General features: G+C 41.6%; 1 pseudogene; it reads left to right on the forward strand.

Moving 5' to 3' along the window:
• The window catches only part of LOC147988016 (protein NRT1/ PTR FAMILY 5.10-like), a 42,948-nt pseudogene extending 24,936 nt beyond the window's left edge, over positions 1–18,012 (forward strand).
• The last annotated feature ends 7,522 nt before the right edge of the window (positions 18,013–25,534 follow it).

A 25,534-nucleotide genomic window follows, 5' to 3' on the forward strand; every position in this document is an offset into this window, starting at 1 on the left:
ATCGATTGTCAGAACACTATTCACAATTTTTACACCATTATCGATATCTAGTCACACAACTAATACACATGCATATTGATCTCCTTCTTAACAGTTCAAAGAGGTGCGGGACAAGCTCCTAGCACAGGACCGCATAGAAGCAATTCAAGAGGAAATAGCATGATTTTTGCTCGACCAGGTCATAGATCCCAAAGGAGAATACTATTACCCGCTACCGCCCCCATGAACCACTTCCAATTGTTATCGTGCTCCGAAGGCACCAATTAGCTAGGCTAATGCCACTGGCTCCGAAGGCACCAATTAGGAGAAATTGTATATATATATACATGTGTGTATATATGTGTGAATTAATTAATGGTGGTTGTGAGACATTCGATGATATATATATATATATTATGATCGGTTCTACTAGAAATTCTATTTGTATATATGCATAACGTGGAAAATATGTAGTATCATAAAATACCAGCAAACGAAAAAGAATGAAATGGAAAACACAAAATTAAATGAAAAATAAATCATAAACCCAACCCCCCAACATTTTAATACCGGTTGGTGACACCAACCGGTAGTAAAGGGCTCCCTACCCCCGAAGCTGGCTCGTGCCACATGGTTGCCCTTTAGCACCGGTTCGTGTTGAACCGGTACTAAAGGGGGGGCCTTTAGTGCCTACAATTTAGTGCCGGTTACCAAACCGGCACTAAAGACCCTTACGAACCGGTGCTATTGCCCGGTTCTGCACTAGTGCTTGGGGCCTGTTCCGGAGCTCCGCCGGAGAGGGCTATCATCACGGAGGGCTTCTACATCATCATAGCCTCTCCGATGAAGTGTGAGTAGTTTACCTCAGGGTCCATAGTTAGTATCTAGATGGCTTCTTCTCTCTTTTTGGATCTCAATACAAAGTTCTCCCCCTCTCTTGTGGAGATCTATTCGATGTAATCTTCTTTTTGCGGTGTGTTTGTTGAGACCGATGAATTGTGGGTTTATGATCAATTCTATCTATGCATAATATTTGAATCTTCTCTGAATTCTTTTATGTATGATTGGTTATCTTTGCAAGTCTCTTCGAATTATCCGTTTGGTTTGGCCAACTAGATTGGTAGTTCTTGCCATGGGAGAAGTGCTTAGCTTTGGGTTCGATCTTGCGGTGTCCTTTCCCAGTGACAGAAGGGGAAGCAAGGCATGTATTGCATCGTTGCCATCGAGGATAACAAGATGGGGTTTATTTCATATTGCATGAATTTATCTCTCTACATCATGTCATCTTGCTTAAGGCGTTACTCTGTTTTTAACTTAATACTCTAGATGCATGCTGGATAGCGGTCGATGAGTGGAGTAATAGTAGTAGATGCAGAATCATTTCGGTCTACTTGTCACAGACGTGATGCCTATATACATGATCATGCCTAGATATTCTCATAACTATGCTCAATTCTGTCAATTGCTCAACAGTAATTTGTTCACCCACCGTAGAATACTTATGCTCTTCAGAGAAGCCAGTAGCAAAACCTATGGCCCCCGGGTCTATTCTCATCATATCAATCTCCATCACTTTAATCCTGCTTTGCTTTTTTACTTTGCCTTTACTTTTTACTTTGCATCTTTATATCAAAAATACCAAAAATATTATATCTATCAGATCTCACTCTCGTAAGTGACCGTGAAGGGATTGGCAACCCCTAATCGTGTTGGTTGCGAGTAGCTTTCGTTTTGTGCAGGTACGAGGGACTTGAGCGTGGCCTCCTACTGGATTGATACCTTGGTTCTCAAAAACTGAGGGAAATACTTACGCTACTCTGCTGCATCATCCCTTCCTCTTCGGGTAAAACCAACGCAAGCTCAAGACGTAACAAGAAGGATTTCTGGCGCCGTTGCTGGGGAGTCTACGCAAAAATTCAACATACCAAGTACCCATCACAATCCCTATCTCCCGCATTACATTATTTGCCATTTGCCTCTCGTTTTCCTCTCCCCCACTTCACCCTTGCTGTTTTATCCACCCTCTCTCTCTATCCTCCCTCTCCATTTGCCTCTTTTGCCCGCTTGCCTTTTTGTTTGCTCGTGTGTTAGATTGCTTGTTTGTCGCGATGCCTCAAGATACTACCAAATTGTGTGACTTCACCAATACCAATAATAATGATTTCCTTAGCACTCCAATTTCTCCTCTTGCCGACACTGAATCTTGTGAAATCAATGCTGCTTTGTTGAATCTTGTTATGAAAGATCAATTCACCGGCCTTCCTAGCGAAGATGCCGCTACTCATCTGAATAGCTTCGTTGATTTATGTGATATGCAAAAGAAAAATATGTCGATAATGATGTCATTAAATTGAAGCTATTTCCTTTTTCGCTTAGAGATCGTGCTAAAGCTTGGATTTCGTCTTTGCCTAAGAATAGTATTGATTCTTGGAACAAGTGCAAAGATGCTTTTATCTCTAAGTATTTTCCTCCCGCTAAGATCATCTCTCTTAGAAACGATATTATGAACTTTAAACAACTTGATCATGAACATGTTGCACAAGCTTGGGAGAGAATGAAATTAATGATACGTAATTTCCCTACTCATGGTTTGAATTTGTGGATGATCATACAAAATTTTTATGCCGGATTGAATTTTGCTTCTAGATATCTTTTAGATTCGGCTGCGGGAGGCACTTTTATGGAAATCACTTTAGGAGATGCTACTAAACTCCAAGATAATATTATGGTTAATTATTCTCAATGGCATACTGAAAGATCTTCTAATAAAAAAGTGCATGCGATAGAAGAAATCAATGTTTTCAGTGGAAAGATGGATGAACTTATGAAATTATTTGCTACTAAGAGTGTTTCTTCTGATCCTAATGATATGCCTTTGTCTACTTTGATTGAGAATAACAATGAATCTATGGATGTGAATTTTGTTGGTAGGAATAATTTTGGTAACAACGCTTATAGAGGGAATTTTAATCCTAGGCCATATCCTAGTAATCCTTCTAATAATTATGGGAATTCCTACAACAACTCTTATGGAAATTATAATAAGATGCCCTCTGAATTTGAGAATAGTGTTAAAGATTTTATGAATTCACAAAAGAATTTTAATGCTTTGCTTGAAGAGAAATTGCTTAAAGTTGATGATTTGGCTAGAAACGTTGATAGAATTTCTCTGAGATTGATTCTTTAAAGATTAGATCTATTCCTCCTAAGCATGATATCAATGAGTCTCTTAAAGCCATGAGAATTTCCATTGATGAGTGCAAGGACAGAACCGCTAGGATGCGTGCTTCCAAAGATGCCTTTATTAAAGCGTGTTCTTCCAATTCCTATGAAAATCAAGATGAAGATCTAAAAGTTATTGATGTGTCCCCTATTAAATCTTTGTTTTGCAATATGAATCTTGATGAAACTGAATATGATCTTCCTTTACCTAGAAGGCGTTCTAAAAATTCGGAGTATTTAGATCTTAATGATGAAATTGATGAAAGTGGGATTGAAAGAAATAAAAATCTAGATGTTGCTAAACCCACTATATTGAATTTAAAGGAATTAATTATGAAAGTTGCTCTTTAATTTATTGTATTTCCTTGTTGCAATCCGTGCTAAATTCTCCACATGCTTATAGTCAAAATAAAGCCTTCACTGAACATATTGTTGATGCCTTGATGCAATCTTATGAAGAAAAACTTGAGTTGAAAGTTTCTATCCCTAGAAAACTCTATGATGAGTGGGAACCAACTATTAAAATTAAAATTAAAGACCATGAGTTTTATGCTTTGTGTGATTTGGGTGCTAGTGTCTCCACTATTCCCAAAACATTGTGTGGTTTGCTAGATTTCCGCAATTTTGATGATTGCTCTCTAAACTTGCATCTCACGGATTCTACTATTAAGAAACCTATGGGAAGGATTAATGATGTTCTTATTGTTGCAAATAGGAATTATGTGCCCGTAGATTTCATTGTTCTTGATATAGATTGCAATCCTTCTTGCCCTATTATTCTTGGTAGACCTTTCCTTAGAACGGTTGGTGCGATTATTGATATGAAGGAAGGGAATATTAGATTTCAATTTCCATTAAAAAAGGGCATGGAACACTTTCCAAGAAACAAAATAAAATTACCATATGAAACTATCATGAGAGCCACTTATGGATTGCCTACCAAAGATGGCAATACTTAGATTTATCCTCGCTTTTATGCCTAGCTAGGGGCGTTAAACGATAGCGCTTGTTAGGAGGCAACCCAATTTTATTTTTATTCCTTGCTTTTTGCTCCTTCTTAGTAATAAATAAATTATCTAGCCTCTGGTTTGGTTGTGTTTTTGTGTTTAATTAGTGTTTGTGCCAAGTAGAACCGTTGGGAAGACTTGGGGAAAATCTTGTTGAACTTGCTGTAAAAAACAGAAACTTTAGCGCTCACGAGAACTGCTGTCATTTTTATTTGAAGAGTGCTATTTAGTTAATTATTTTGAAGATGATTAATAGATAAATTCCTCACGTCCAGCAATTTATTTTAGAATTTTTTGGGTTCCAGATCTTGCGCTAGCTACAGATTACTACAGAATGTTCTGTTTTTGACAGATTCTATTTCTCGTGTGTTGTTTGCTTATTTTGATGAATCTATGGCTAGTAAAATAGTTTATAATCCATAGAGAAGTTGGAATACAGTAGTTTTAACACCAATATAAATAAAGAATGAGTTCATTACAGTACCTTGAAGTGGTCTTTTGTTTTCTTTCGCTAACGGAGCTCACGAGTTTTCTATTTTGAGTTTTGTGTTGTGAAGTTTTCAAGTTTTGGGTGAATTCTTTTGATGGATTATGGAACAAGGAGTGGCAAGAGCATAAGCTTGGGGATGCCCATGGCACCCCCAAGATAATACAAGGACACCAAGAATTCAAAGCTTGGGGATGCCCCGGGAGGCATCCGCTCTTTCGTCCACTTCCATCGGTAATTTACTTGGAGCTATATTTTTATTCACCAACATGATATGCGTTTTGCTTGGAGCGTCTTGTATTATTTGTGTCTTTGTGTCTTAGTATGCCACAATCATCCTTCTTTACACACCTTTTGAGAGAGCCATACATGAATTAAAATTTGATAGAATACTCTATGTGCTTCACTTATATCTTTTGAGCTAAGTAGTTTTGCTCTATGTGCTTCACTTATATCTTTTGAGCATTATAATTTTGCTCTATGTGCTTCACTTAGATCTTTTAGAGCACGGTGGTGGATTTGTTTTAAATAAACTATTGATCTCTCATGCTTCACTTAAATTATTTTGAGAGTCTCTTAATAGCATGGTAATTTGCTTAATAATAATATGCTTGGTATTCAAGATTTGTGAAACTTTCTTTTGAGTGTGTTGAATACTAAGAAAAGATTGAAGCATGATAATTGTTTTGAGATATGGAGGTGATAATATTAAAGTCATGCTAGTTGAGTAGTTGTGAATTTAAAGAATAATTGTGTTAAAGTTTGTGATTCCCGTAGCATGCACGTATGGTGAACCGTTATGTGATGAAGTCGGAGCATGATTTATTTATTGATTTTCTTCCTTATGAGTGGCGGTCGGGGACGAGCGATGGTCTTTTCCTACCAATATATCCCCCTAGGAGCATGCGCGTAATACTTTGCTTTGATAACTTCTAGATTTTTGCAATAAGTATATGAGTTCTTTATGACTAATGTTGAGTCCATGGATCATACACACTCTCACCCTTCTACCTTTGCTAGCCTCTCTAATACCGCGCACCTTTCGCCGGTATCATACACCTACCATATACCTTCCTCAAAACAGCCACCATACCTACCTATTATGGCATTTCCATAGCCATTCCGAGATATATTGCCATGCAACTTTCCACCATCTAGTTCATCATGACACATTCATCATTGTCATATTGCTTAGCATGATCATGTAGTTGACATAGTATTTGTGGCAAAGCCACCATTCATAATTTTTTCATACTTATCACTCTTGATTCATTGCATATCCCGGTACACCGCCGGAGGCATCCATATAGAGTCATACTTTGTTTTAGAATCGAGTTGTAATCATTGAGTTGTAAATAAATAAAAGTGTGATGATCATCATTTAATAGAGCATTGTCCCAAAAAAGAGAAAGGCCAAAGAAAAAAAAGAAGGCCCAAAAAAGGGAGAAAATAAATAAAAAGGGGCAATGCTACTATCCTTTTACCACACTTGTGCTTCAAAGTAGCACCATGATCTTCATAGTAGAGAGTCTCTCATGTTATCACTTTCATATACTAGTGGGAATTTTACATTATAGAACTTGGCTTGTATATTCCAATGATGGGCCTCCTCAAGTGCCCTAGGTCTTCGTGAGCAAGCAAGTTGGATGCACACCCACGAGTTTCTTTTGTTGAGCTTTCATACATTTATAGCTCTAGTGCATCCGTTGCATGGCAATCCCTACTCACTCACATTGATATCTATTGATGGGCATCTCCATAGCCCATTGATACGCCTAGTTGATGTGAGACTATCATCCCCTCCTTCTTGTCTTCTCCACAACCACCATTCTATTCCACCTATAGTTCTATATCCATGGCTCACGCTCATGTATTGCGTGAAGATTGAAAAAGTTTTGAAAAAGTTAAGTATGAAACAATTGCTTGGCTTGTCATCGGGGTTGTGCATGATTTAAATACTTTGTGTGGTGAATATAGAGCATAGCCAGACTATATGATTTTGTAGGGATAACTTTCTTTGGCCATGTTATTTTGAAAAGACATAATTGCTTTGTTAGTATGCTTGAAGTATTATTATTTTTATGTCAATATAAACTTTTGTCTTGAATCTTTCGAATCTGAATATTCATATCACAATTAAGAAGATTTGCATTGAAATTATGCCAAGTAGCACTCCGCATCAAAAATTCTCTTTTTATCATTTACCTACTCGAGGACGAGCATGAATTAAGCTTGGGGATGCCTGATACGTCTCCAACGTATCTATAAATTTTGATTGCTCCATGCTATATTATCTACTGTTTTGGACTATATTGGGCTTTATTTTCCAATTTTATATTATTTTTGGGACTAACCTATTAACCGGAGGCCCAGCCCAGAATTGTTTTTTTGCCTATTTCAGTGTTTTGGAGAAACAAAATATCAAACGGAGTCCAAACGGAATAAAATCTTCGGGATCATGATTTTCTCACCGAACGTGATCCAGGAGACTTGGACCCTACTCCAAGGAGTCAAAGAGGCGGTCGCGAGGGTGGGGGGCGCCCCCCTAGGGCGCGCCCCCCCTGCCTTGTGGGCCCCTCGGTGCTCCACCGACGTACTCCTTCCTCCTATATATACATATGTATCCCCAAACGATCAGAACGGGAGCCAAAAACCTAATTCCACCGCCGCAACTTTCTATATCCACGAGATCCCATCTTGGGGCCTGTTCCGGAGCTCCGCCGGAGAGGGCCGTCATCACGGAGGGCTTCTACATCGTCATAGCCTCTCCAATGAAGTGTGAGTACTTTACCTCAGGGTTCATAGTTAGTATCTAGATGGCTTCTTCTCTCTTTTTGGATCTCAATACAAAGTTCTCCCCCTCTCTTGTGGAGATCTATTTGATGTAATCTTCTTTTTGCAGTGTGTTTGTTGAGACCGATGAATTGCGGGTTTATGATCAAGTCTATCTATGAATAATATTTGAATCTTCTCTGAATTCTTTTATGTATGATTGGTTATCTTTGCAAGTCTCTTCGAATTATCCGTTTGGTTTGGCCAACTAGATTGGTAGTTCTTGCCATGGGAGAAGTGCTTAGCTTTGGGTTCGATCTTGCGGTGTCCTTTCCCAGTGACAGAAGGGGCAGCAAGGCACATATTGCATCGTTGCCATCGAGGATAACAAGATGGGGTTTATTTCATATTGCATGAATTTATCTCTCTACATCATGTCATCTTGCTTAAGGCGTTACTCTGTTTTTAACTTAATACTCTAGATGCATGCTGGATAGCGGTCGATGAGTGGAGTAATAGTAGTAGATGCAGAATCGTTTTGGTCTACTTGTCAGAGACGTGATGCCTATATACATGATCATGCCTAGATATTCTCATAACTATGCTCAATTCTGTCAATTGCTCAATAGTAATTTGTTCACCCACCGTAGAATACTTATGCTCTTGAGAGAAGCCACTAGTGAAACCTATGGCCCCCGGGTCTATTCTCATCATATCAATCTCCATCACTTTAATCTTGCTTTGCTTTTTTACTTTGCCTTTACTTTTTACTTTGCATCTTTATACCAAAAATACCAAAAATAGTATATCTATCAGATCTCACTCTCGTAAGTAACCGTGAAGGGATTGACAACCCCTAATCGCGTTGGTTGCGAGTAGCTATCGTTTTGTGCAGGTACGAGGGACTTGAGCGTGACCTCCTACTAGATTGATACCTTGGTTCTCAAAAACTTAGGGAAATATTTACGCTGCTCTGCTGCATCATCCCTTCCTCTTCGGGGAAAACCAACGCAAGCTCAAGACGTAGCACATGCCAACTTTCAACCTTTTCAGAGTTCATTTGAAATGCTTTTCAATTTCAAGGTCTTATAGCTCAAAATAATCAGTAAATGCATGAAAAATAACAAATGAAGTCAGAAAGGGTTAAAAATTGATGATGTGGCTTTGAATGGTGCATTTTAAACACTCAAAAAGTCAGGAGTTCAGATAAGTTTTAAAAAATGAAATCCCTTTGTAACAAGCGAGTTTCCGTATGAAACCCTGATACTTCGAAAGAGATTGTCCGTTTTGTACACGAAGTGCATGCAGTTTTTGCCGTAGCCCTCTCAACTTTCTTGCACATGATATCTGGATGAAATGATGATAACATGCCAACTTTCAACCTTTTCAGAGTTCATTTGAAATGTTTTTCAACTTCAGGGTCTTATAGCTCAAAATAATCAGTAAATGCATGAAAAATAACAAATGAAGTCAGAAATGGTTGAAAATTGATGATGTGGCTTTGAATGGTGCATTTTGAACACAGAGAAAGTCTGGAGTTCAAATAAGTTCAAAAAAATGAAATCCCTTTGTAACAGACGAGTTTCGTATGAAACCCTAATACTTCAAAAGAGACTGTCCGTTTTGTACACGAAGTGCATCCAGTTTTTGTTGTAACCCTCTCTACTTTCTTGCACATGCTATGTGGGTGAAATGATGATACCAAGCCAACTTTCAACCTTTTCAGAGTTCATTTGAAATGCTTTTCAATTTCAGGGTCTTATAGCTCAAAATAATCAGTAAATGCATGAAAAAATTATAAATGAAGTCAGAAAGGGTTGAAAATTGTTGATGTGGCTTTAAATGGTGCATTTTGAACATAGAAAAAGTCTGGAGTTCAAATAAGTTCAAAAAAATGAAATCCCTTTGTAATAGACGAGTTTTCGTATGAAACCCTCATACTTCAAAAGAGACTGTCCGTTTTGTACACGAAGTGCATCCAATTGTGCCGTAACTCTCTCTACTTTCTTGCACATTCTATGTGGGTGAAATGATGATACCATGCCAAATTTCAACCTTTTCAGAGTTCATTTGAAATGCTTTTCAATTTCAGGGTCTTATAGCTCACAAAAATCAGTAAATGCATGAAAAATAACAAATACTCAGAAAGGGTTGAAAATTGCTGATGTGGCTTCAAATGGTGCATTTTGAATGCACAAAAAGAGAGGTGCAATGCTCACGTTGCTTTTAGAACCAGTACTAAAGGAATCAACAAAAAAGCTTTTATAAACCTCTAGTATTATTGAAACTAAAATTATCAAAGTATTTTCTGTTCAAAACATTATAAGAAAAAAATAAAATAATATAAATAAGTAGAAACAAAATAAACTTTAATAAATAAGTAGAAACAAAATAAAATAAGTAAATAGAAACAAAATAGACTTCAATAAATAAGTACAAACAAAATAAAATAAACCTTTAAAATAAAATAAAATATGAAAACTTTAATAAAATAAATAAAAATAGCAACAGTAACAAAGAAAACAAAAAACTGGAAAATAAAATAAAAAATGCCACCTAGCCACCATGGCCCGAATGCGACTAGGAACCCAGCTAGTTGGGCCAGGATTCAGGCCCGCAGAACGACGAAAGGCCCACATGCATCGCAATGTGAGATTAGGCCCAAATGCCTGCAATTTAGAGGAGTTCAAGAGAGATGGCAGGGTCGTGCTTATAAATAGGTGCGGCAGCTCCTCAGCTAGCGAGGTGGGACTAAACATCCCACCGCACCGCGGCTTTGGCAGGCGTAGGCCTTTGGTCCCGGTTGGTGGAACCAAACGGGACTAAAGGTTGGCATTGGTCCCGGTTGGTGCCAGGAACCGATACCAATTACCCCCTTTAGTCCCGGTTGGTGCCACCAATCGGGACTAAAGAGGGCATTGGTCCCGGTTGGTGCCACGAACCGGGACCAATGACTTTGCTATATAAGAAAACACTTAGTAAATTTTTCAGAGTTCATCTGCAGTTTGCCCCGACGACGCCGAGCACATCAACGCCGCCAGGCTGCCCCGACGCCGTCTCCGCCCCGCCACTGCCCCGTCCCCTCCGTCGCCGTCGCCGAGCCCGCGCCCGTGCCCCGGCCCCTCCATCGCGCCGTCCCTGAGCCCGCGCCCCTATCCCGGCCCCGCCGTCGCTGTCGACGTCACCGACCCCGAGCCCGCGCCCCTGCCCCGCCATCGCCGTCGTCGCCGTCACCGAGCCCGCGCCCCTGCCCCGCCACCGCTGCCGTCCTCGCCGTCACCGCCCCCGAGCCCGCGCCCCGCCCCGCCCCCGCCGCCGTCATCGTCGTCGCCGCTCCCGACCCCGCGCCCCTGCCCTGCCATCGTCGTCGTCGTCGCCGTATGTCACCGCCCCAGAGCCTGTGCCCTGCCCCGCCCCTGCCGTCGCCATCGCCATCGCCACCCACGCTGTGAGTTGCCGCCGCCCCGGCCCGCTATCTTTTTTATTAGTAAAGTTTATATATTTTTTTGTTCATATATAATGTAGATGTATATATAAATGGATGTATGTATGTATATATGGATGGATGAAAATATTGATGTGATGTTTTTTTTCATAGACCTTTTATGTTCATAGAATTAGTATTTTTTGTTCATATATATATATATAATTAATGTGGATATATATGTATGTATGGATGGATGTATGTATATAGAAAATATTGATATTGTGATATATAGATTATTTTTTCTTTAGAATTTTTCTGTAGATGATATGATGATGACATATTGATATTGTGATGTCTGCTCGGCCGGCGTCTAGCAGTACAGCCAGAGGCGGGAGGCAACACAGATTCAGTCCATCTCTCAAGCCTCTAGAGAAGTTACCATACGAGAGGACCGTGAAGGAAACCACGAAGATCGTGCAAGCCGAAGTGAGGGACTTCTTTGAAGGGGTGAAAGCAAAGAAACATCCACCTCCGGAGGAGAAGATAGATCCGGTGAAAGCGAAGCACACTCTGGCTGCCCTGAAGAAACCACCAAAGTCTCCGCCGAAAGGCAACTATGAGCGCATATTGAAAGGTCATTTATCGAAGCGGAGCAGTCGGGAAGTACTATCAGTGATCAAAGGTTAAAAGAACGATGAGTTGGGAAAAACATTGCCTAGCTCGGCGAACAAGCGAACCAATCGTCCCCCCCGCTCAAGGTGTCTAGCGATATCGTCGCTATTGATCCGAGGATGGTGCCCGGTTATACCAATCTTGGAGATTACCTGCCCGACGATGTACATTATGATTTCTTGGAGGTGGACGAACACAGATACCATTACGGGAAGCCTCTCGTCAAAGATGAAAGATCTCTAACAACGATGATGCGAAGATTCCATGATTGGTACATGAAAACCTGCAGAGAGTCTGGGGGTGAATATTTTGACACCGAGAGTTAAAGAGGAGCATGACCTCGTTGGAATTGATCTTTTGAATGTTCCACTTGAGGAGTTCTTCCAGTTTTTCAATCAAAAGGCCCTCGATAAATTAACAGTCACTTGCTACTGTCTGTAAGTACTACTTCTGTCATTAAGTCTCTATATATAGGTCAGCTCTTTCATTGCATGTATATATAATTATCCTCACTATATTATGCAGATTGCAGATCGCCAAATTGAAGAAAAGACAAATCAGTGATATTGGGTTCATTAACACAAATCTCATAGATGCATATACGGTTGAATTTAAGGCCAGAGAGACCGATGCCAACTTGCTACGATCATTGGTAATAAATGAAAACAAAGATATAATACTCTTTCCTTACAACTTCAAGTGAGTGTTACTATCTTGTGCATATTCGGTTTCCCTTATTAGTCCAGGTTATAGTAATGTAATTGATGAGTTATGCATGCGTGCGCAGGTTCCACTATATTCTCCTAGAGATTAAGCTTGAGCAGGGACTAGTAACCGTCTTAGAGTCAAGACAAAAAGATCCCCAGGAGTATGCGGACATGACTGAAATGCTCGAGAAGTAAGTTAAATCGATCATATCATGGGGTTTGGATACACCGGCGAAGTTTGTGCCAACTCTCAATGCGAGAAAGGGCAATGCACGGTACCGAAGAGGCTAGCAAGGATGAAAGGGTGAGAGTGCGTATAATCCATGGACTCAACATTAGTCATAAAGAACTCGCATACTTATTGCAAAAATCTACAAGTCATCAAAAACCTCGGCACTACGCGCATGCTCCTAGGGGGATAGATTGGTAGGAAAAGACCATCGCTCGTCCCCGACCGCCACTCATAAGGAAGACAATCAAATAACACCTCATGTTTCAAATTTGTTACACAACGTTTACCATACGTGCATGCTACTGGACTTGCAAACTTCAACACAAGTATTCCACAAATTCACAACTAATCAACTAGCATGACTTTGATATTATTACCTCCATATCTCAAAACAATCATCAAGCATCAAACTTCTCTTAGTATTCAATTCTCTATATGAAAGTTTTTACTATTCTTGGATGCCCATCATATTAGGACTAGTTTCATAACCAAAGCAAACTACCATGCTGTTCTAAAGACTCTCAAAATAATATAAGTGAAGCATGAGAGATCAATTATTTCTTCAAAATAAACCACCACCGTGCTCTAAAAAGATATAAGTGAAGCACTAGAGCAATGACAAACTACTCCGAAAGATATAAGTGAAGATCAATGAGTAGTCGAATAATTATGCAACTATATGAAGACTCTCTAACATTTAATAATTTCAGATCTTGGTATTTTATTCAAACATCAAGCAAAAATAAATAAAATAAAATAACGCTCCAAGCAAAACACACATCATGTGGTAAATAAAAATATAGCTCCAAGTAAAGTTACCGATGAACGAAGACGAAAGAGGGGATGCCTTCCGGGGCATCCCCAAGCTTAGGCTCTTGGTTGTCCTTGAATATTACCTTGGGGTGCCTTGGGCATCCACAAGATTAGGCTTTTTCCACTCCTTATTCCATAGTCTATCGAATCTTTACCCAAGACTTGAAAAGTTCACAACACAAAACTTAACAGAAAACTCGTAAGCTCCGTTAACGAAAGAAAACAAAAGACCACTTCAAGGTACTGTAATGATCTCATACATTATTTATATTGATTTTAAACCTACTGTATTATAACTTCTCTATGGTTTATAAACTCTTTTACTAGCCATAGATTCACTAAAATAAGCAAACAACACATGATAAATAGAATCTGTCAAAAACAGAACAGTCTGTAGTAATCTGGATCAAACGTATACTTTTGGAACTCATAAAATTCTCAAATACATTTCTGGACGTGAGTAATTTATCTATTAATCATCTGCAAAAAGAATTAACTAAATATCACTCTCCAATAAAAATGGCAGCAATTCTCGTGAGCACTAAAGTTTCTGTTTTTTTAAGCAAGATCAACAAGACTTTCCCCAAGTCTTCCCAAAGATTCTACTTGGCACAAACACTAATTAAAACATAAAAACTCAATCATAACAGAGGCTATATAAATTATTTATTGCTAAACAGGAGCAAAAAGTAAGGAACAAAAATAAAGTTGGGTTGCCTCCCGACAAGCGCTATCGTTTAACGCCACTAGCTAGGCATGATGATTTCAATGATGCTCACATAAAGGATGAGAATTGAAACAAAAAGAGAGCATCATAAAGAATATGACTAGCACATTTAAGTCTAACCCACTTCCTATGCATAGGGATTTTGTGAGCAAATAACTTATGGGAATAAGAATCAACTTGCATAGGAAGGTAAAACAAGCATAACTTCAAAACTTTAAGCACATAGAGAGGAAACTTGATATTATTGCAATTCCTACAAGCATATATTCCTCCCTCATAATAATTTTCAGTAGCACCATGAATGAATTCAACAATATAACTATCACATAAAGCATTCTTTTCATGGTCTACAAGTATAGAAATTTTATTACTCTCCACATAAGCAAAATTCTTCTCATGAATAATAGTGGGAGCAAACTCAACAAAATAACTATCATGTGATTGAAAATTAAGATCAAGATGACAAGTTTCATGGTTATCATTATTCTTTAAAGCATACGTGTCATCACAATAATCATCATAAATAGGAGGCATGCTTTCATCATAATAAATTTGCTCATCAAAACTTGGGGGACAAAAAATATCATCTTCATCAAACATAGCTTTCCCAAGCTTGTGGCTTTGCATATCATTAGCATCATGGATATTCAAGGAATTCATACTAACAACATTGCAATCATGCTCATCATTCAAATATTTAGTGCCAAACATTTTATAGATTTCTTCTTCTATCATTTGAGCAAAATTATCCTTTCCATCATACTCACGAAAGATATTAAAAAGGTGAAGCGTATGAGACAAACTCAATTCCATTTTTTTTATAATTTTCTTTTATAAACTAAACTAGTGATAAAACAAGAAACTGAAAGACTCGATTGCAAGATCTAAAGATATACCTTCAAGCACTAACCTCCCCGACAACGGCGCCAGAAAAGAGCTTGATGTCTACTACGCAACCTTCTTCTTGTAGACGTTGTTGGGCCTCCAAGTGCAGAGGTTTGTAGGACAGTAGCAAATTTCCCTCAAGTGGATGACCTAAGGTTTATCAATCCGTGGGAGGCGTAGGATGAAGATGGTCTCTCTCAAGCAACCCTGCAACCAAATAACAAAGAGTCTCTTGTGTCCCCAACACACCCAATACAATGGTAAATTGTATAGGTGCACTAGTTCGGCGAAGAGATGGTGATACAAGTGGTATATGGATAGTAGATAATGGTTTTTGTAATCTGAAAATATAAAAACAGCAAGGTAACTAATGATAAAAGTGAGCGTAAACGGTATTGCAATGCGTTGAAACAAGGCCTAGAGTTCATACTTTCGCTAGTGCAAGTTCCCTCAACAATAATAACATAATTGGATCACATAACTATCCCTCAACATGCAACAAAGAGTCACTCCAAAGTCACTAATAGCGGAGAACAAACAAAGAGATTATGGTAGGGTATGAAACCACCTCAAAGTTATTCTTTCCAATCAATCCATTGAGCTATTCCTATAGGTGTCACAAACAGCCCTAGAGTTCGTACTGCAATAACACCTTAAGACACAAATGAACCAAAACCCTAATGTCACCTAGATACTCCAATGTCACCTCAAGTATCCATGGGTATGATTATATGATATATATGCATCACACAATCTCAGATTCATCTATTCAACCAACACATAGAACCTCAAAGAGTGCCCCAAAGTTTCTACCGAAGAATCACGACGAAAACGTGTGCCAACCCCTATGCATAGGTTCATGGGCGAAACCCGCAAGTTGATCACCGAAACATACATCAAGTGAATCATGTGGTATCCCATTGTCACCACAGATACACACGGCAAGACATACATCAAGTGTTCTCAAATCTTTAAAGACTCAATCCGATAAGATAACTTCAAAGGGAAAACTCAATTCATTACAAGAGAGTAGAGGGGGAAGAAAACATCACAAGATCCAGCTATAACAGCAAAGCTCGCGATACATCAAGATCATATCATCTCAAGAACACGAGAGAGAGAGAAAGAGAAAGAGAGATCAAACACATAGCTACTGGTACATACCCTCAGCCCCGAGGGAGAACTACTCCCTCCTTGTCATGGAGAGCGCCGGGATGATGAAGATGGCCACCGGAGAGGGATTGCCCCCTCCGGCAGGGTGCTGGAACGGGTCTAGATTGGCTTTGGGTGGCTACGGAGGCTTCTGGCGGCGGAACTCCCGATCTATTGCGCTCCTCGATAGTTTTAGGGTACGTGGGTATATATGGCTGAAAGAGATACGTCAGGGGAGCCACGAGGGGCCCACGAGGGTGGAGGGCGCACCCTAGGGGGGTGGGCGCGCCCCCCTGCCTCGTGGCCTCCTTGAAGCTTCACTTACGTGCACTTCAAGTCTTCTGGGCTTCTTTCCTTCCAAAAATGAGTTTCGTGAAGTTTCAGGTCAATTGGACTCCGTTTAATTTTCCTTTTCTTCGAAACCCTAAAACAAGATAAAAAACAGAAACTTGCGCTGGGCTCTGGGTTAATAGGTTAGTCCCAAAAATGATATAAAAGTGTATAATAAAGCCCATAAACATCCAAAACAGTAGATAATATAGCATGGAGCAATCAAAAATTATAGGTACGTTGGAGACGTATCACTAACACAATATATGAAACACCTAAATTAACCCCCCAAAACCTCAAAACCACCCCTTAAAAAAATAAAAACCTCAGCTCCTGCCAGCTGCTGACGCGTGGACGCCTATTGATCCCGGTTGGTACCATCAACCAGGACCAAAGGGCCTCCTGCCTGGGCTCGCCGCACTGGCCACGTGGAGGCCCATCTGTCCCGGTTCGTGTAAGAACCGCGACTAAAGGCCTAAAGCTTTAGTAACGACTCTTTAATTCCGGTTCAACAACCGGGACAAATGACCCTTACGAACCGGGACAAATGGCCCATTTTCTTAGTGTGATTCTTCTAGATGGCCGTCGGTATCTCAATCGCTGTTGCCGTCGTCAGCTACATTCAGGAGAACATCGGTTGGGGGATCGGCTTCGGCATGCTTTGCGTCATCATGGTTTGTACCTTCGTCGTATTCCTCTCTGTCACGCCCACCTATCGCTTCTGTGCGCCCACCATCGACGCCGAGACTTCACCCGCCTCGGCCACAGCCTTGCCACGCTCGTCAGGAGCTCAAGCTTCCCCTTCGGTACAAATGGACACCAAGACGAGGATGTTGTGGCCAAGTCCGAGGAGGCGCGCAGCATGCTCCGGCTGTTGCCGATTTGGGCGGCATGCCTGGCGTATGGTGTTGCATATACGCAAATCATGACACTATTCAACAAGCAGGGCCGCACCTTGGATCGCCGCGTCTTCGAAGGCCTTGAGCTACCGCTGGCGGCACTTCAGACACTGGGGCCAGCGAGCATCCTGTTGTTTGTCCCCATCTACGACCGTTTGTTGATGCCGGCACTGGGGCGCGTGACAGGCAAGGCATTGGGGCTGACGTTGTTGCAGCGCATGGGCACGGGCATGGCCATGTCAATGTGTGCAATCATCGCAGCGGCGCTCGTGGAGGGCCAGCGACTAAAGACAGCACGGGAGCACGGGCTGGTGGACGACGCTGGGGCGACGGTGCCGATGAGCTGGGCGTGGCTGGTGCCACAGTACGTGATGATGGGTGTGGCAGACGTGCTGGCAGTGGTGGGCATGCAGGAGTTCTTCTACGACCAGATGCCGAGCCAGCTGCGCAGCCTCGGCCTGGCGCTCTACTTCAGCGTCATGGGCATCGGCGGCTTCATCAGCAGCGCCCTCATCTCGGTCATCGACAACGTCACGCGGAGTGGAGGTGGCGATGGCTGGTTCGCCGACAATCTCAACCGCGCCCACCTCGACTATTTCTGCTGGCTGCTCGCCGGGCTCTCGGCCGCTGAGCTCGTGCTCTTCCCTTGGCTCGCCCGCTCCTACACCAACAACAACAGCAACAAGAGGATTCAGCACTGAATAAGCATCGGGACCATTCGAGGTTGTGTAAAAATATGGTCCACAATGTTAAGTAGGTAGGAAACAAGAATCTTTTAGTATCCAATGCATCATAGACCGGTGGAAAGTGAGCCGAATGAAAATTGATTGCTTGCTGCTACCTAGCACGAGCTAGCTTGAGTGTCCAATGCATCATAGAGCGGTGGCAATCCACCTGGCTAACAGGTGCTGTCCCGGTACTACAACTGTTTATTTTGAAAAGGTAAATACAGTAGAAGTCACACAACTTGCACGCAAGGTTTAGTTTAGTGCATAAACTTATAAAATACGTGTTTCTGATCATCTAACTCGTCATCTTGTTCATATATGGTGCTTTCAACCGTATCCTTACTAGTGCCAAGGTGGCAGGGCCACCATCAGTGGCTGAGGCTGTTTTTTTTAAGAAAGTACCCATACATTCTATTTATTTTTACACAAACAATCCTCAAATAAAATGAAAGAAGCTGCAGCGCATGATGGGATTCAAACCGATGAGCTAGCACGATCCGCCTAGCGTAGAGAGCCACTAGACCAACTAACAGTTGACGCTTCCTCAAAAAAATTCATAGTTAAAGCTATTTAACACGTACTACATAAATAAAAATGAAAATTAAAACGACAAAAGGGTTTGCTGAAAAGGGAAAGCCCCAGTTTGATACTATGGCATCGTGTACAAGTGCCAACCATCAGGCCACACCGACACTTAGTAACACAAACAAATTTTATCTTGTATATTGTTTTTTCTATGTAAGATAGATTTGATTTTAGTTTATCAGTGATAAATAGAGATAAAAATGATAAAAGTGTTATGTATTGTATAGTATAAAATTTATGTATTCCAATGGCAGTGAGCTATATTTAATTTTTTTACGCAAAGATAGATCTTTTTTGCACATAGTACCTAACTTTAAATATATATTCCCGCAAAAAATAGTGCAGAATGAATGAATGCAAATTCTTTTGGACAAACCAACGAAAATTTTGGTTGAATTTGATTTTTTTAAATTATAAAATCTGGATAAAGGAAATAAAATGTAGAATGAATATACGTAAATTCTTTTGGACAAATCAACAAAAAATTTGTTTGAATTCGAATAATTCTAAATTTAAATATTTATATAAAAGGAAATATAGTGCACAGTGAATGTACGTATGTTTTTGGACAAATAAACTCAATTTATGTTTGAATTCGAATAAATGTAAATTTAAAAATCTAGATAAAAGAACATACAGTGCAGAATGGATGTACATAAATTATTCTGGACAAATCAAATATTTTTTGTTTGAATTCGAAAAAAAATAAATTAAAATCTAGATAAAAGAAAATATAGTGTAGAATGAATGTACATCCTCGAGCCCGAGGTCTGAACTTTTTCATAATAGTAGTCCAAGTAACTTTGGTTTAAGTAATGAAAAAATTCGGACAAATCAACGGAAATTTTGTCTGAATTCAAATAATTTTAAATTAATAATCTAGATAAGAGAAAACATAGTTCAGAATGTGTACTTTTACTCTTTGATATATATCTTAGGAGTCTCAAATAAACATGAAGTAACATTAGGTGGTTGGTTAGGACGCCCGCTTTAGTGCAACAGGTCGCCGGTTTGAAGTGGGGTTTCCCTTTTTCCTGGTTTGATTTTTACTTTAATTCGTATGGTCTATGTTATACTCCCTCCATTTCACAATGTAGTGCTTCCTCTATCCACGTGCTTCAACTTTGACCGTAAATTTAACTATCGAGACCGATTGCGGCTGGAACAAAAATCATATCAGTGAATTCGTATTCCAAAGAAGTTTTCAATTATATAATTTTTTCTCCCGCCGCAGTTGGTCTCGTTGGTTAAATTTATGGTCAAAGTTGGACCTCGGAAAGCGCGGGCGCACTATATTTTGGAATGGAGGGAGTATAAAGCAAATTGTATACATTTAGTGTAAAACTTCAGCTGGTCGAGTGGCTGTCTATCCTGGGCGAATCACAGCAGGTCGTGGGTTTCAAATCCCACAAATGTTCCAACGTTTTTCATTTATTTCAGAATTTTTGCGTAAATAAATAAAATACAAGGGTGCTATCTAAAAAAGTGCATGCGGATTACCACCATCTCAGCCACTGACAGCGGGCCCCTCCATGTGGCATGCATAGGGATACGTCTGGATATCGTAGAAAGCACCGTATATGAACATGAGGACAAGTTAGATGACCAGAAACACATATTTTACAAGTTTATGTACTAAACTGAACGTTGCGTGCAAGTTCTTTGACTTTTAGTGTATTTACCTCTATTCTGAAGTCAATCTTGTGTTCTTGGTCGAGATTCTTCAACGTTGTAAAATCATGTTGTCACAACTTCTCTGGTGTTCAACCACGTCATGATTTAGTAAGTATGCTGCACTCAGTAGTTCAACAGGGACGTCCAAGGCAAGCAAATCAAGGTTACTGTTCCCTCTTAAACAAAGGCCAAATATAACAGTGCATATATAACATTAAGAAATTACGCTACTGGAGAGGCTGCCCGGAATGGCCGATAAGATCATCGTCCGACCTTCACGAGTGAGTAGGATGGCGCGCCAACTGAAGAACTAGCTGCCAATCAATGGACGTGCCCAAATAGGTGGCCATGGCCCGACATGGCCTCATGCCGCTGCTGGGCGCATTTATCGCTGACAAAACAGGCCGTGTTGCCAGCCCATGGTGGCGATGCGATGTTGCCGAACAGACTCAGGTCGCTGTGTGGAGTTGGAAGATGCAATGAGAAATTGGATTAGAGGAGTTTCGGGGAGTTGGTAGGAGATCCGAACCTGCCCTAGGAGCCTGTCCGGTTTCTCTCCGCTCCCATGACTCAACTCCTGGAGCGAAGCAGGCTACTGCAGTTTTTTATGGAGCTGCTTAAACCGAGCTCCGCAGCTCCGCGGAGTGGAGCAGAGCAAAGAGATTCCGGACAGGGCCTAAGTAGCCCTCTAGCTGTCGCTTTTTCAACTTCATGGTTGGAGCTAGGCCCAAAGTCCTCACTTTATGGAGTTGGAAAGTAGCTAATTTTTTTTAAATAATAATACAATTTTTTTATTAATTTGCACAAATATTAGCTATTTTTTAAAAAATAATACATTTTTTTTTTAGTAATTTACACAAATATTACGCCCACAAAATTATTTTTAAAAATAATACACCGTCGGCCAGCAGCTGGCCGACTGGTCCTAGTCAGCTAGCAGCAGGCTGACTGGGTCTTATCGGCCAACTGCGAGCCGACAGGTGGCTTCTCGGCCACGCGGAGGCCGACTATTGGCCAGGCCACGTCGGGCGCTGGCTGTCGGCGCGGGCTGGGTCACGGGCGACCCAGTCAGCCAGCTGCCGACCGATCGGCCAGCTGCTGGCCGACAGGGAGCCGGCCCCGCAGCACACGTCTCTTTCTCCTCTCCTTCTTCTTTCCCTTTCTCCCACCGCAAACTTCTCTCTGTTCTTCCGTCCTCCTCTCTCTTACACGAACTAGCTCCAATTAATACACCAAAATGACCCGTTTTTTCGTGGATTTGGCACCGTGAATGGGTTCTACATAGTTAGGGGAGCCAAAAGAGACCTCGATCTACTGATGGGGTAGCTTGTGGTGGTCGTGGTGAGCATTTTGTTGGAGCATTTTTTCAGCGCATTGGTGGAGGTTGTGGCGGTGGTGGAGGTGGAGGTGGTGGTGGTGAAGCTGGGGCAGTGTGGTGGAGGTGAAGCTCCGGTAGTTTGGTGGAGTTTCCGGCTCCAGTTCCGGCGATTGAAGGCCGCTGTTCATCGTTCGCACGCACGCTACAAGGGTATATTTCAACAAACATTTTTATTTTCGAAGTTGCGTGCAATTATTGTTATTTGCTCCGGTAGTAATGTAAATATATTTAGGTAGTCGTGGTGAGCATTTTATTTCCCGGTACCGGTGTGCAATTATTGTTATTTGCTCCGGTAGTAACCTAAATATATTTAGGTGGTCGTGGTGAGCATTTTATTTCCCGGTTCCGGTGTGCGATTATTGTTATTTGCTCCGGTAGTAAACGTAAATATATTTAGGTGTGTCAGTAATTGGAGTTGCTCCGGTAGTAAACCTAAATATTTAGGTGTTCTTGGTGAGCATTTTAAGTTGTTGCTTAATACTTGTATTAGTTGCTCCGTTAATATTCTGTAATATATAGCTAGCTAATATATAGACATGTCTAATATTTCTTAGTGGGGGTATATTAAGTTGTTGCTTAATATCTGTATTTCGTTGTTGAAAAAAATAGGTGAGCCGAGATGTCTGATGTAGTGAACTTCAGAGTTTGCTATGGTCCTGGTACTGTCCAAACAACTGAGATGGGAGCAGATCTGAGTGAATTTACTCATATAGATGTGCCAATGAGCGCACCTCATTCTTTATGACTAAACGTTCCATCGTGCAGGAGCCTACGGATATCATGTGTCTATGTCAGCATCACATGATACGTGGGGGAGTGATCAACATCCCGAGAAGAACATACATGCTCAGATGTCGCAGCACACCCAGTGGATGAACATGTATTCGACTCCTCCACCAGGCCCCACACAAGATACACAGCATGACCAGGGAGAGTCTGAAATTCCTCCTCGTAACATTAGGCCACCTAACAGGTTGGGATGGTCGCCGCTTCCAGATCCGCCTCCCCGCCAGGCCAGACGTCGTCACTGATGCTTCCATCTATCAGTAGAGACATGACCATCTACTTATGTATGAGACTTATGTCTATTCTATGTATGAGACAAATGACTATGTACTTATGTATGAGACATATGCCTACTCTATTTTAGTACTCTGTTATCCGAACTACAACATCATATTTAGATAGAACATAATGCTCGTACAACAAGACAGTATAAACAACTAGATAGAACTACATCTAAATTAACGGTACATACGACTAAACTTACAACATACATCATAAAAACTACATGAAGTCATCATCGTCATCCTCCGTCGATGCAGAACTCTTGCCCTTCGAGGATGCAGAACTCTTACCCTTGGACGATGCAGAACTCTTGCCCTTCGAGGATGCAGTACTCTTTCCCTTGGACGATGCAAAACTCTTGCTCTTTGACGATGCAGAACCCAGAAGCGGCAGCATGAAGATATCATCTTCATCCTCGCCCTCCTCAGTCTATAAAAATGGATGCTTTTCTGCAGTCCTTCTGAAAGTTTCACTCTCCGGCTCCACTACCTTCTTCCACCTTGCATGCAACCTAAGAAGTTCTATACGTACCTCCTCATAGGTCTTTTCAGGCCACCCAGACATACGTAATTCGTGAGCCAACTCATTCATTATGGTGTCACTACCGGTGAGTTCGTCCCATGGAACTATCCTATTGTCCATCCTGAAATCGGTAGTTAGCCTCAGAAGAGTCCTGCTCATCTCAGGGTGAAAACTACGATCAAAAGGATAATGGGACATCTCAACTACACTACACTGGAATGCTTATCCTCCTCTGTCTGAAGGGGGTTTTATAGGTAGGGATGAGAAAATGGCGGGAAAGAACAACTGCGGTACGGCGGGAAACGATTGGCGGGAAACGGGTGGTGGGAAAGAGCTGGCGCGAACATATGGCAGGAAACGGGTGGCGGGAAAGAGTTGGCGCGAACATATGGCGGGAAAGAGTTGGCGCGAACATATGGCGGGAAAATATTACGGGCAAAGGGTTGCACGAAATACGTCATAGTTTACAAAAAAATCCAGGGAGCGTTCGGGAAAAAAAATTATGGCATGCACCGGTCGGCCCACAGCAGGCCAATTAGTCCCTGTTGGCCCGCAGCTGGCCAATTAGTCGCTGTCGGCCCACAGCAGGCCAATTAGGCTCTGTCGGCCCACTACTGGCCGACTGGACCTGAACTGGTGGCCGACAGGCCAATCGGCCAGCAGCTAGCCGATAGGGTCTCAGTCGGCCTGCTGTGGGCCGACTAGGTCTACTCGGCCGGCTGCGGGCCGACGGTGTATTATTTTCGAAAATTATTTTTTGAGCGTAATATTTGTGCAAATTAATTAAAAAATGTATTATTTAAAAAAATTAGCCAAATATTACGCTCAAAAAATAATTTTCGAAAATAATACACCGCCGGCCCGCAGCCGGACCTAGTCGGCCCACAGCAGGCCGACTGAGACCCTATCGGCTTGCTGCTGGCCGATTGGCCTGTCGGCCACCAGTCAGGTCCAGTCGGCTAGTAGTGGGCCGACAGGCACTAATTGGCCTGCTGTGGGCCGACAGTGACTAATTGGCCAGCTGCGGGCCGACAGGGACTAATTGGCCTGCTGTGGGCTGACGGGTGCATGCCACCATTTTTTTCCCAAACGATCCCTGGATTTTTTATAAAATATGACGTATTTCGTGCAACCCTTTGCCCGTAATATTTTCCCGCCATATATTCGCGCCAACTCTTTCCCGCCACCCGTTTCCCGCCATACCGCAGTCATTCTTTCCCGCCATTTTCTCATCCCTACCTATAAAATCCCCTTCAGACAGAGGAGGATAAACATTCCAGTGTAGTGTAGTTGAGATGTCCCATTATCCTTTCGATCGTAGTTTTCACCCTGAGATGAGCATGACTCTTCTGAGGCTAGCTACCGATTTCAGGATGGACAATAGGATAGTTCCATGGGACGAACTCACCGGTAGTGACACCATAATGAATGAGTTGGCTCACGAATTACGTATGTCTGGGTGGCCTGAAAGGACCTATGAGGAGGTACGTATATAACTTCTTAGGTTGCATGCAAGGTGGAAGAAGGTAGTGGAGCCGGAGAGTGAAACTTCCAGAAGGACTGCAGAAAAGCATCCATCTTTATGGACTGAGGAGAGCGAGGACGAAGATGATATCTTCATGCCGCCGCTTCCGGGTTCTGCATCGTCAAAGAGCAAGAGTTTTGCATCGTCCAAGGGCAAGAGTACTGCATCCTCGAAGGGCAAGAGTTCTGCATCGTCCAAGGGTAAGAGTTCTGCATCCTCGAAGGGCAAGAGTTCTGCATCGACGGAGGATGACGATGATGACTTCATGTAGTTTTTATGATGTATGTTGTAAGTTTAGTCGTATGTACCATTAATTTAGATGTAGTTCTATCTAGTTGTTTATACTGTCTTGTTGTACGAGCATTATATTCTATCTAAATATGATGTTGTAGTTAGGATAACAGAGTACTAAAATAGAGTAGGCATATGTCTCATACATAAGTACATAGTCATTTGTCTCATACATAGAATAGACATAAGTCTCATACATAAGTAGATGGTCATGTCTCTACTGATAGATGGAAGTGTCAGTGACGACGTCTGGCCTGGCGGGGAGGCGGATCTGGAAGCGGCGACCATCCCAACCTGTTAGGTGGCTTAATGTTACGAGGAGGAATTTCAGACTCTCCCTAGTCATGATGTGTATCCTGTGTGGGGCCTGGTGGAGGAGTCGAATACATGTTCATCCACTGGGTGTGCCGCGACATCTGAGCATGTATGTTCTCCTCGGGATGTTGATCACT

The sequence above is a fragment of the Triticum urartu genome, chromosome 2A, assembly GCF_056163025.1.
Source record: "Triticum urartu cultivar PI428250 chromosome 2A, HENAU_Tu73, whole genome shotgun sequence".
NCBI lineage: Eukaryota > Viridiplantae > Streptophyta > Magnoliopsida > Poales > Poaceae > Triticum > Triticum urartu.